Source organism: Bubalus kerabau, chromosome 4 (assembly GCF_029407905.1).
Source record: "Bubalus kerabau isolate K-KA32 ecotype Philippines breed swamp buffalo chromosome 4, PCC_UOA_SB_1v2, whole genome shotgun sequence".
Classification (NCBI taxonomy): Eukaryota; Metazoa; Chordata; class Mammalia; order Artiodactyla; family Bovidae; genus Bubalus; species Bubalus kerabau.
The window spans coordinates 97,347,539-97,361,855 of NC_073627.1; the positions used below are offsets into that span (position 1 = coordinate 97,347,539).

Sequence of the window (14,317 nt, forward strand, 5' to 3'; positions counted from 1 at the left end):
ACTCCTGAAGTTGGTGATGGACAGGGAGGCCTGGCCTGCTGCAATTCATGGGGTCGCAAAGAGTTGGACACGACTGAACGACTGAACTGAACTGAACTGTATGTTACTTCTAGCAACACCATGAGCAACTAGTCAATACTGCAGGCCTGCCTGAGTCAGATAATACTGATTGCTGCTTTAACTCTGCTCATTAAGGTAATCAGGTACACTGCCTTTGGCAGTAGAGTGCCTGCACCTGGCCCCTTCTACACCGGGATCTAATTACTCCCCTTGTATTTAAGTTTCCCAAGTAAGATTTGGGCTGTAGAGAGAATCTTGGGGCTCTTCAGGGACATTGGGGCTCCCAGAACAAATTTGTTTCTCACAGTACCGGTGAAAGGTGCATTTTCTTGACCATCCCAGCAGGGGTGAGTAAAACTTTATTTAACATGGTACCCTTCATGGAAGCTCTGAGCCCAGTGAAATGCGTGTATACTTTTTTTTTTTTTTTACTTTGTGTGTTAAGAACTATGAAAATGAGCTCTTTTGCTTACAAGGTAGTGGGGCTCCAGTGAAATTTATATGGGGAATTTTAGTACCCTTGTTTGGCGTTTCTAAAAAGCCTTCATTTTATTCAATGACTGCTGAGGTCTATTGGGTAAATTTGCCTGGTTTGCTTTATTTTTCTTTTAGTTGCTTTATTTCCATTCTCTAATTCTGAACCGGTGTCCCTGCTGAGAATAATTCCATGCTCATGAAGTTTAGAAATGCCATGAGTTTTGTTTCTGAGAGTTTTGAGGCTTTCTGGAGGATCTTTGTGTTTTCTCTAATCCCACTTCTGAATAAAGGAGTTCAGGGTGTTCTGTTTACACCAAGTGTCTCATTATAGAGGATCCATCACACTTACAACACAAAAACATATATCATTTCTCCCCTGCTTTTTAAACTTTCTCTTTAGGCTTCAGAAATTGAGGAAGAGAAATCTGTTCTTTGAACTAGAATTTCAATTTTTTTTTTAGCTGGAAGTTCTCTCAGATTTTATAATATGACTATATTGCTTGCTTTATTAGCCCTATAAAGGGACTATTTTTTTTTTAAGTCCTATAAAGGGACTATTTTCCTGGAATAGGAAATGGCAACCCACTCCTGTATTCTTGTCTGGGAAATCTCATGGACAGAGAAGCCCAGTGGGTTACATGCCATAGGACTGCAAAGAATTGAACATGACTGAGTGACTGAGCATAAAGGGACTATTAATTATATTTTTATTAAAAAATTAATAGCAAATTTGTTTTGCTGATGGGATTTCCCCATTTTGACTGGTGGTGATTTCTCCATACAGTGCTCAGAAGATTTGTTCATAGAAAGAGAAAGATAAATTTCATGTGTTGCTGCCTTGAATTTTCAGTGTATGTTTAGTGGTGATTGTGTAATGCCATAAAAATCACCAACACTTTTTTGAATTCAAAGTATTCCTTTTCTAGTTCACAGCATATTAAAATGAAAGATAAATAGCTGATTTCCTAAGTAACTATTGCCTATTCCAGCTAAAGAATATGGTTCCATTTGTCCCAGCTAAACCACATAAGTACCAACGATGAGTAATTTCTTTTTACTTGAAATACTTCTGAAATTATCAGGGCTTTATTCTTGCAAGTTAAAAAAGCAACATTTTGAAAAACTGAGTATGAGAATGTGGAGAAAGGAAAAGAATAGGCGGTGGAGAAATGGAAATTAGAGAAAAATGATCTACAACAACAAGGAGATGTCAGTTCCTATCACTGTGATGAATGAAATGCATACTGGAGGAAATTTAACTAAGAACGTGTTATTGACTGGTTTTTGTACAGGCTCCTCTGGAGAATGGTGTTGTTAAAGTCTGTGTAGCAGAGTGGAAACGAGCATGGGCTCTCCAACTAGGATGACAGACTAAGTTGCTGCTCCAAGAAGTGTCAGTTCTGTAATCTTTGTGTCTGTTTACTCAATTACAACACAAGGATACTGTTGGCACTTGACTCATAGAATCTTTATGGACAAGAGACAAACTGATATATGTAAAGTGGATTGACAAGTACCTAGAATGTGGCTACTAATGCAGGAGTTGGGAAGTCTTAGGCAGGTATCCTCTATTGCAAATGAGTCATTACTCCCTGGCTATATTTCTCTCCTGTTTACTTTAGGAAAATATCTGATGCTCACTAAAATGTACATTCTAGTGTGCATTATAATGCTTGGAGGCATATTACATGGTTTCAGTTGAAACAAGGGAAATCAGTTCATCTCTGCAATATACTTCTTGACTATTTCTAAATATGATAAAGCAGATTACAGTCCTTATATAATTTTATTGCTGCTTTCATTGCTTTGTACTGGGGTTTATTCTATGTTTGTTTTCTTTATACTTGTTCAGCTTTTAAGATAGGTTTCGTTTTATTTGGTTTGTACCAAAGAGACCACATTGTAAAGGCTGATCATCATTGCATTCTTAATATTGTTTTATTTTGTTTGTACAAACCATTCATTGGTGATTAATAATCTTAACTCCCTAATTAGTCCAAAATACATTTTTATGTTCGTGGAAAAAGATTATTTCAAATTGATAACCTTTGAGACCTGTGTTGCTGCTGCTGCTAAGTTGCTTCAGTCGTGTCCGACTCTGTGCGACCCCATAGACAGCAGCCCACTAGGCTCCCCCATCCCTGGGATTCTCAAGGCAAAAACACTGGAGTGGGTTGCCATTTCCTTCTCCAATGTATAAAAGTGAAGAGTGAAAGTGAAGTCATTCAGTGGTGTCCGACTCTTAGCGACCCCATGGACTGCAGCCTACCAGGCTCCTCCATCCATGGGATTTTCCAGGCAAGAGTACTGGAGTGGGGTGCCATTGCCTTCTCCAGAGACATATCTTAACTTCTTTTTATTAACTTGTGATAATATACATTTTTACAGATTATGTAGAATTGATGACAACTTTTGCTAATTTATGGGTGTTTTGATATAGTTTATTTCATCATATTAATGGAAATAAAAGTTTGAAATTAGTTTGTATTAAAGTAGTGCTTTTCAAACTTACCTTTAAAATATAATACTTTAAAAGAAACATGCGGATTCATTTTGATATTTGGCAAAACTAATACAGTTATGTAAAGTTTAAAAATAAAATAAAATTAAAAAAATATTTTTACTTTTAAGTTCATCTGGATATCTTGAGGTTTGAGTTATAGAATAGTAATTCATGCCCTGTGCATCTAATGACATTCAGCCTGAGGCCTCCCTCCTAAAAAATGCGTAAAGTATTTGGCCATAACTTATGTTCTGCTAAGTGTTACTGCTTTGTTTCTGCGTATTTTTACTATCCACCTCCAATCACCAGAAATATTAGAGACTCCAAGGAAACTTTCTTCTTTGACATTATCCCTACTTGACATTATCCCTATTCAATGCACTGAATCTGCATTGGCATGTTTAAATATGATCCACAAGGAAATTTAGATAGCGTGGACAGGGAAAGAAATAATGGCTTTAGCAAACAGAATATTTTGTCATAAATAGACCTCTCTTAGTCCAGACAATGGTAGCAGTAGTTAATGAGAAGTGAATTTAGTGAAAAAAGGAAGATGAAAGTAGCCATTCTAATCAAATTCTGTCGTAATTTCTCAGGTGTCTGGAATTTATGGCACAACATTCAGCAAATCTCCAGTGATACATTTCCATAACAGGAGTTGTAAATCCATTGGCAGTTTCATTAATCAGACAAAGAGCTGTGCAGTTATTGAAATAACTCCTCAAATAATTGCCAACTTGCCATGCAGTGACATTACTCCTAAGAGAAGTGCTTCAACAATTGATGATTGAGCCCTGGTAAATTAGCATTTCTGGCACTGAGACATCATTGTTGGGCATACCATGGTTCCAAGGAAGCAATTCCTGGCATTGTTTCCCTTCATAGGCAAGATTTAAGGAGTGCTGATGATCAACAATTTCCTTATTTTACACATGAGAAGTGTGCAGGCTGTGCACTCATCCCTCTTTATACTAAGGTTAACTACTAAGCTATTAAAAAATTCAAGTGCTGCCAATTTAATTGCTTTAATATTTGTTGAGTGACTCTCTAAGCATTATAAACTCAAGGCTGCTAAGCAGTCTTATTTTATATAAGACATGACTCCCTCCTCTCAGGTAGATCCTATATTACCCTTCTGGGTATGTTACGGTGGTTGCTCAGTTGCCAAGTCGTCTCCAAGTCTTTGTGACCCCGTGGACTGCAGCACACCAGGCTGAATGATATGCTACAGTGGAGTAAACGCCGTCACAGAGGGTCTACCAACAGAGGGGGAAATATTAGGTATCTAAGTGGGAAGAAGATCGGAATGGGAGTACAGTTATGTGTTCTTCCTCAAGCTTTTTGATGCTCTGTACCTTGATTTTTCACTTAAAAACAAATTGATAATTCCCTTCTATTTTACGATGAGTTCCTAACTTAAAGTTTAAAAAGTTGGAAATAGAATTTTGTGTGGGAGGAAAAAACCCAAAAACATAAATATTAAATTAATGGTATTTTATGTCTTGGAAAACTATAAAGACACAATTTCAATATGTTTCTAGTAGATAAAAAGTAGTCATGTGTTATAGTCATATTTACATGATATAAAAATACTTTTCTGCAGTTATTCCTTTTGTTTTTAATTAAATATTTTTTAAAATTTGCTAATTTATTTGCCTGCTCCTGGTCTTAGTTGCGGCATGTGGGATCTAATACCCTGGCATTGGTTGAATCTGGATCCCCTGCACTGGGAACTTGGTGTCTTAGAGACTGGACTGCCAGAAAAGTCCCTGCATTATTCCTTTTAAGTATCTTGTACGTTCTCTTTTGGAGAAGGCAATGGCACCCCACTCCAGTACTTTTGCCTGGAAAATCCCACGGATGGAGGAGCCTGGTAAGCTGCAGTCCATGGGGTCCCTAGAGTCGGACACGAGCGACTGAGCGACTTCACTTTCACTCTTCACTTTCATGCATTGGAGAAGGAAATGGCAACCCACTCCAGTGTTCTTGCCTGGAGAATCCCAGGGACGGGGGAGCCTGGTGGGCTGCTGTCTATGGGGTCGCACAGAGTCGGACACAACTGAAGCGACTTAGCAGCAGCATGTTCTCTTTTAGCTCTAGATTTAAATTGGCAAAGGAACACAATTACCCTCAGTGAACTAAAGACATAATAGTAGAATACAGTGGGCAGTGTAAAATGCTTTATAAATTTAACCATTTTACCTACTCTATTTGATCCATTCCTTAAGATTCACATTTGTTTTTGTTCCATTTCAAGTTGTGTCCGACTCTTTGTGACCCCCATGGACTGCAGCACATCAGGGTTCCCTGTCCTTCACTATTTACTGGAGTTTGCTAAAAGTCCTGTTCATTGAGTGGATGATGCCATCCAACCATCTCATCCTCTGTTGCCCCCTTCTCCTCCTGCCTTCAATCTTTCCTGGCATCAGGGTCTTTTCCAATGAGTCAGTTCTTCACATTAGGTGGTCAAAGTATTGGAGCCTCAGCTTCAGGATCAGTCCTACCAATGAATATTCAGAGTTGATTTCCTTTAGGATTGACTGATTTGATCTTGTCCAAGGGACTTTCAAGATTCTTTTTCAGTACCATAGTTTGAAGGCATCAATTCTTCGGCTCTCAGGCTTTTTTATGGTCCAACTCTCACAGCTGTACCTGACTACTGGAAAAACCATAGCTTTGACTATACAGACCGTTGTTGGCAAATTGATGTCTCTACTTTTTAACATGCTGTCTAGGTTGGTCATAGCTTTTCTTCGAAGGAGGAAGCATCTTTTAATTTCATGGCTGCAGTCACCATCCACGGTGATTTTGGAGCCCAAGAAAGTAAAATCTGTCCCCGTTTCCTTTGTTTCCCCATCTATTTGCCATGACGTGATGGGGCCAGATACCAAGATCTTCATTTTTGAATATTGAGTTTTAAGCCAGCTTTTTCACTCTCCTCATTCACCTTCATCAAGAGGCTTTTTAGTTCCTTTTCACTTTCTGCCATAAGGGTGGTGTCATCTGCATATCTGAGGGTATCGATCTTTATTCCAGCAATCTTGATTCCAGCTTGTGCATCATCCAGCCTGGCATTTCACATGATGTACTGTGTATATACGTTAAATAAGCAAAGTGACCATATACAGCTTTGACATACTCCTTTCCCAATATTGAACCAGTTTTCAATGTTCCATGTCCTGTTCTAACTCTTGTCTCTTAAGCTGCATACAGGTTTCTCAGGAGGCAGGTAAGGTGGTCTGGTATCCCCATCTCTTTGAGAATTTTCCACAGTTTGTTTTGATTCACACAGTCAAAGGCTTTGTTGTAGTCAATGAAGCAGAAGTAGATGTTTTTCTGAAATTCTCTTGCTTTTTCAATGATGCAACAAATGTTGGCAATTTGACCTACTTGTCTCCTTGTTCTACAGAAATTAATATAGTCTTTTGATTATGCATTAGTTCTGATATATCAAATTGCTTTCTATAAATACCTATGAAGTTTTCATGTTTTTGTATATACAAAATAGTCAGGTGACACATCCATGATATAATTATTCTCCAATTTGAATTTTGCTTTTGAATATACCTTATTAAGTGTAAGCTGATGCAGTAAAACTTTATATAAAAATTCTGAATTCAAGAGCTGAATACTTGAAAATAAGAAGTTATACCAAAATATGGTGGACTATTGTAACAGAATATGTTCTTCTTCAAGAACACTACTCAAATGGTCGATATTTGCCTTCACTTATAATAGACTTTATCAATTATGTATTTATTGTCATGATTAGCTATTTATTGTCATGATTAATGTTGTATTAAAATGCTTATATGTCTGGGCAGTGTTCACCTCACCATTATGTTTAATGACTATAGCAATGCCTGGCATATTGTATTACTGTGTAATTTGAGGAATTATGTCAAAATTATGTAAAATCAAGTATAAGTAGCTTTGTCAGTTAAATGAGATTTTGTTGAGTATAAAAATAATTATATCCTCTTATTTGTATATATGTGAAAACCTGAAATATTATTTTGCTAAATTCCTTAGTTCACCATTGGTTGCATTGGTAATAGAGAAATATAATCTTTGTTAACAAATAGGCTGAGTTTTTTTTTCAAAGTTTGACAGTGAGTGAAGTAAATTAGAAACGAGATGTGAACTGTTTCTTAGTAAATCACTTCACTAAGATGTTGATAATGATTTTACTTTTCCCATCACTGTCAAACTCGGACAAAGGTGAACTTTTAAAAGAAAAACATATTCCTTAAACAGAATTATCTTTAGACTTGGTTGAGACCAGGATATTGAGAGCACTAGGGATTCTTATTGTTTTCTGTAAATCCCACATAAAAATGACTGCTCCCCATATTTGATGTCTATACTTTTTGCTTACAGTGACTAATTTTGTGATAAATTTTAAATAACAAAGCATTGTGAATTCTAAGTTTTTTTGTCCCCCCAAAATTTGTTTAGAGATAGTCTTTATCAACTCTTCCTTTGGGCTGAAAGCTGGCAAATAAGAGAGGGAAAAATATATATAGGATAGTATCATGATTGTAAAAAGATACCTGTGTTGAAACCTAATCCACCATAGAATTCTAAAGAAATGGTTTATGTACCAGTTATTTTAAGCAGTTCCTTGATCAGGCAGATATATAAGTTGCTTGAATTTTGGGGGAAAGGGGGTCAGGAAGATATGCCCCTTCTCATTTTAGAAAGAGAAAGCAATGGTTTTGCTTATTTCTTACCTGAATTAAAATCATATGATTTATTGATGAATGAATATATTATTTTCTTTTATTAAACGTAGATCTTAACAGAAAGTGTAAAAGAGCCTAATTACAGTACTGAGGAAAAGCCTGCTCTGGGTACTCTTCAACATACTTTATTCTGTGGAATTACCTCACCAGTCATACCTTACCAAATACTGTGTCGCCGTTTGCTTACATGAACAGATTCAACAGTCTTTGTTGCAAACACAGGCACAGGCCAGCTTTCTATTGCTTCCTCCATGCTTTTTATGAAGGTTCCTCTCATCTAAGCGTTTTCCTAGACTTTGGGCTTTGAAAACATAAAGCTTTCTACTGCAAAACTGACATTTTGAGTAACTTCACGGATTAATCATTCAAGTTTAGCTCATCTCAAGGGCTCATGTCTCAAAACAATTATAAATGTGTAATTCTTTCCAAGAGGACAGTAATCCTCCTTAGGATAGCATGATTATGAACATGCCACTTTTAATAGCCCATGGTAAAAAATAGGCTGTTAATAGGATGTTAAGTCTGACATTGTTTGGATTTGTCTGTGTCTAAATGAAAGCAAAATATTCTTGCGGTTTGAGGTTAATGTATGTATCCTCATTAAATTTTGTATGATTTGCTTCAGCACCAAAATACGCATTCTATTTCAAAGAACAAAAGAAAATGGATTTTTAATTCAGTGCCTTTTTTTATACCACTGAAAGTAAGACTAGAACCATCCTTGTGCTATGCTTTTATTTTATAATGCTATCCCCCCTTGACTTGTGTGCAAAAGGTAACAGATGCTTTGGGTTTTTGGAGCACACCTGGTTTTTATGCAAAGAAAATGTATAATTTGGACTATCAAGTGAATAATTAATGTCAAATTAATTCAAGATGCATTATAAAAAAATCACGTGTGAGATTTCTTGCTTTCTCTAGAAACTGCTGATATAGGCATCTTTATTTTGAGTTTTCCTCCACTTCTCACTAGAAAATTCCACTCAAAAGTAAAACACTTGTGCTGATTTTTCCCAGAAAAAATACATTTGCTGGGGTTTTTTGTTTGTTTTTTAAGAATATGTTCACTCTCGTACAATGCAGGTTTTTTGTGATGTACCTTGAACTGACATAGCACTTTCCAGAAGATGGCTATTTCCTGGGATATCACCCTAGAGATTTAGAAAAATGCCTGTGTCAGAGATCTGCCCATATTTGGACTATTAATGGCAGTCTCAAGATATATGCAGAAGGATTTATCTTGTCATGTGCTTGGTTATTTAGAATCCCAAATCTTGAAGTGATGTCTGTATTTAACCCCTGCCTTTCAGGGAATGGGCTGGGCTGGTTGTTGGACCAGTTATGCTGCAGAGTAATTTTGCTCTATATGTCTACAGACAAATGAGTTTTTTATTTTTTCTTCAGATAAATGACATTAATCCTAACTGTTGCTCCACCCCCATGCTTTTATTTCCCCCTACCTAGGGAGATATGAAAATAGTCAAAATTTCTTTCAAAGTATTTGAGGAGAATGGGGACAAATGATAAGAGTTTAGCATGAAATTCTGTGCATTTAATGTCAACATATAAAAATAAATATTAAAATCTACCTGAAAATGGGAGTTGGAGAACTTCAGTGTATTTTAAACTTATAAATAAGTTTATAAGTAAACTTATAAACTTTGTTTGTGAGTAAACTTATAAACATTGTAAAAATAATCTTATCTGAGCTTCTAGCAAACTGATGTAATTTGCATATGTTTAGTTAATAACAATTTTTGAAATAGTACTATACGTGCATGGGCTTCCCAGATGACTCAGCAATAAAGAATTCACCTGCAATGCAGGAGATACAGGATACACAGGTTCAATCCCTGGGTCAGGAAGATCCCCTGGAAGAGGAAATGGCAACCCACTCCAGTGTGCTTGCCAGGAAATTTCCATGGACAGAGGAGCCTGGTGGGCTGCAGTCCATGGGGCTGTGAAGAGTCAGACATGACTGAGTGACTGAACATGTGTGCATTATATATACATACAATGTGTGTATGAACATAAGCCAGCCCTGATATTGGTAGGCCCATCACATTGCACTCCTCAGTGAGTATCTTTTATAGCCACTGAAGCAAATCAGCTATTTTTTTCTCAATGTCTTTCATGCCTGATTCTTTCTAAAATGTAATAAATCAGGAGCTCTGCATTACAACCCATCCCAAAAGCTAATGATCCTTCCCTTTTCACTTGAGACTACATTATCCCATCAAATAACCATTTGTAGCTATAGTTTTAATTCCAGTTCAGTTAGAATGACTGTGGGCTGGATAAGGAAGCATACTTCAAAAAAAAAAAAAAACATTTTTTTTTTTCATCTACCACAGTTTTGGCAGACTCTGCATGTCTCTCCCTTGCATGTTTCCCAATAATGGTGAACTACCTCAGAGGTTCACCTCCATCACCATATAAAATGTCTTCAGATCTTTTCATTTTAAATATCTAGTCACTGTGGGATAACATCTGTGCTATTTCCATAGGAAGAAGTTTGGCTCTAAGTATTTCATTCTCTGCCTGTACTCTGAGGTCAAATATCTGGTCAGGCTTTAAGAAGACGAGTGCCAGTGGCTGTCTGGACCCTGACCCGCAGATTCTAAGAGAAGACAGACCTCTGTTTATGGAGTGGGATGAAGACAGGACTTTCAAAGCAAGATCAGCCTTCATCCATGGAGACTGAGATTGCTGTTTCTTATTGCTGGGTTACCTTCTTATTGCTGGGTTACCTTCTTAAGCACACCTTCAAAAGCTATTATTTTTTTAACACCCACAATAATGTCAGTTCCTAAGAAGAATTTTCTCCAGTGTTTCAACAAAGCTTTAACTTTATCCTTTAAAAAATAGGTTTTTGAGCAGCATTTTGACAATTTTATTTCAGTAACCACATTAACAAAACCCACTCTCAATGGTAATAGTTCTCGGGATCTCAGAGAGATTGTTCAGTTCAATTCAGTCCCTCAGTTGTGTCTGACTCTTTGCGACCCCATGGACTGCAGCATGCCAGGCTTCCCTGTCCATCACCAATTCCCAGAGCCTACTCAAATTCACATCCATCGCTTTGGTGATGCCATCCAACCATCTCATCCCCTGTCATCCCCTTCTCCCACCTTCAATCTTTTGCAACATCAGTGTCCTTTCCAATGAATCAGTTCTTCACATCAGGTGGCCAAAGTATTGGTGTTTCACCTTCAGCATCAGTCCTTCCAATGAATATTCAGGACTGATTTCCTTTAGGATTGGCAGGTTGGATCTCCTTGCAGTCCAAGAGACCCTCGAGAGTCTTCTCAAACACCACAGTTCAAAAGCATCAATTCTTCAGTGCTCAGCTTTGTTTATAGTCCAACTCTCACATCCATACATGACTATTGGAAAAACCATAGCTTTGACTAGATGTACCTTTGTTGACAAAGTGATGTCTCTGCTTTTTAATATTCTGTCTAGGTTGGTCATAGCTTTTCTTCCAAGGAGCAAGTGTCTTTTAATTGTAATTTGATTAAATCCCTTTCATGACTTCTCATCTTTTGCTGATATAAACTGAGGTATTTAGTTAAAGTTTGTATAGTATTAAATAAATACACAAATGAAATAGTAAAAACTGTTCCAAATAAATAAAAGAATAAACATAACAGTTTCTGAGCATTTGGCATTTCACACCAGTCAGAATGGCTGCGATGCAAAAGTCTACAAGTAATAAATGCTAGAGAGGGTGTGGAGAAAAGGCAATATATACTGATAAATTTTGAGTAGATTTTCTGATGACCTTTTAGATTATGTACAAAGCTATTTTTTATCTTCTCATAATTTTTATCTTTGAATTTAAACAGTTTATTTCCATTTGCAAACCCATTTCAGGAGTAACAACATGATGATTGAAAACTTCAAACTTCTAAGTTCTTTCTTGTTGTTTTTTATTAAAACAAGGTTAAATAAGATAGTTTGAATTTTAGCAAATGGATATATATATTATCTTCATCTTTGTTGTGTTCTTTTTTCCTTACTTGAAACTGTTAATTTTATATAAACATAGACGAATTTACAGATAACAAGCTGTATACCAATTTACATAAGCAGAATTTATTAATTGTAATATTTCATAGTATTTATGCCATATATATAAAGAATTAAAGTATATATCTACTCCTCATATTCAGTTCCTTACTTTTATCAGAGGCAACTATTATATAAAGAGATACATGCAACATGCGCATGTGCACACACACACCATACTGTTTGTATCATATTGCCTCTTGCTTTGTTTGCTTAATAATTTAATTCTATTATTTATATGATCTCATTCATTTAGAAATATGTTTATATATTTATGTTAAATATATTTATGCTATAAAATATACATTTATATATATTTATGTTAAATAACACAACATACAGTGGAAGTGAGAAATAGATTTAAGGGCCTAGATCTGATAGATAGAGTGCCTGAGGAACTATGGAATGAGGTTCGTGAATTGTACAGGAGACAGGGATCAAGACCATTCCCATGGAAAAGAAATGCAAAAAAGCAAAATGGCTGTCTGGGGAGGTCTTACAAATAGCTGTGAAAAGAAGAGAAGTGAAAAGCAAAGGAGAAAAGGAAAGATATAAACATCTGAATGCAGAGTTCCAAAGAATAGCAAGAAGAGATAAGTAAGCCTTCTTCAGCGATCAATGCAAAGAAATAGAGGAAAACAACAGAATGGGAAAGACTAGGGATCTCTTCAAGAAAATCAGAGATACCAAAGGAACATTTCATGCAAAGATAAGCTCGATAAAGGACAGAAATGGTATGGACCTAACAGAAGCAGACGATATTAAGAAGAGATGGCAAGAATACACAGAAGAACTATACAAAAAAGATCTTCACGACCCAGATAATCACGATGGTGTGATCACTGACCTACAGCCAGACATCCTGGAATGTGAAGTCAAGTGGACCTTAGAAAGCATCAATACTAACAAAGCTAGTAGAGGTGATGGAATTCCAGTTGAGCTCTTCCAAATCCTGAAAGATGATGCTATGAAAGTGCTGCACTCAATATGCCAGCAAATTCGGAAAACTCGGCGGTGGCCACAGGACTGGAAAAGGTCAGTTTTCATTCCAGTCCCAAAGAAAGGCAATGCCAAAGAATGCTCAAACTACCGCACAATTGCACTCATCTCACACACTAGTAAAGTAATGCTCAAAACTCTCCAAACCAGGCTTCAGCAATATGTGAACCGTGAACTTCCTGATGTTCAAGCTGGTTTTAGAAAAGGCAGAGGAACCAGAGATCAAATTGCCAACATCTGCTGGATCATAGAAAAAGCAAGAGAGTTCCAGAAAAACATCTATTTCTGCTTTATTGACACTATGCCAAAGCCTTTGACTGTGTGGATCACAACAAACTGTGGAAAATTCTGAAAGAGATGGGAATACCAGACTACCTGATCTGCCTCTTGAGAAATTTGTATGCAGGTCAGGAAGCAACAGTTAGAACTGGACATGGACCAACAGACTGGTTCCAAATAGGAAAAGGAGCCTTAAAAAAGGCCGTATATTGTCACCTTGTTTATTTAACTTATATGCAGAGTACTTTATGAGAAACGCTGGACTGGAAGAAACACAAGCTGGAATCAAGATTGCCAGGAGAAATATCAATAACCTCAGATATGCAGATGACACCACCCTTATGGCAGAAAGTGAAGAGGAACTAAAAAGCCTCTTGATGAAAGTGAAAGAGGAGAGTGAAAAAGTTGGCTTAAAGCAAACATTCAGAAAATGAAGATCATGGCATCCGGTCCCACCATTTCATGGGAAATAGATGGGGAAACAGTGGAAACAGTGTCAGACTTTCTTTTTCTGGGCTCCAAAATCACTACAGATGGTGACTGCAGCCATGAAATTAAAAGACGCTTGCTCCTTGGAAGGAAAGTTATGACCAACCTAGATAGCATATTCAAGAGCAGAGACATTACTTTGCCAACAAAGGTTCGTCTAGTCAAGGCTATGGTTTTTCTTGTGGTCATGTATGGATATGAGAGTTGGATTGTAAAGAGTCCTGAGCACCGAAGGATTGATGCTTTTGAACTGTGGTGTTGGAGAAGACTCTTGGGAGTCCCTTGGACTGCAAGGAGATCCAACCAGTCCATTCTGAAGAAGATCAGCCCTGGGATTTCTTTGGAAGGAATGATGCTAAGGCTGAAACTGCAGTACTTTGGCCACCTCATGCGAATAGTTGATTCATTGGAAAAGAGTCTGATGCCGGGAGGGACTGGGGGCAGGAGGAGAAGGGGACGACAGAGGATGAGATGGCTGAATGGCATCACTGACTGGATGGACGTGAGTCTCAGTGAACTCCGGGAGTTGATGATGGACAGGGAGGCCTGGCGTGCTGTGATTCATGGGGTCGCAAAGAGTCAGACACAACTGAGCGACTGATCTGATCTGATGTTAAATAAATATATTATAGTTTATTATATGTTTCCATATGTGAATTGAAAAGACTCATGGCCCCAGAGACTCAAGTTGCCT

At 37.2% G+C, this 14,317-nt stretch overlaps 1 long non-coding RNA gene across 2 annotated transcripts in view; it reads left to right on the forward strand.

Annotated features, from left to right (window-relative positions):
- Positions 1–297: 297 nt before the first annotated feature.
- LOC129650010 (uncharacterized) overlaps positions 298–14,317 on the forward strand; it is a 113,718-nt gene continuing 99,698 nt past the window's right edge. For both annotated transcript variants that reach the window (XR_008713526.1, XR_008713525.1), the window contains exon 1: positions 298–407. This is a non-coding gene — a long non-coding RNA (uncharacterized LOC129650010). The remainder of the gene's footprint in view (positions 408–14,317) is intronic.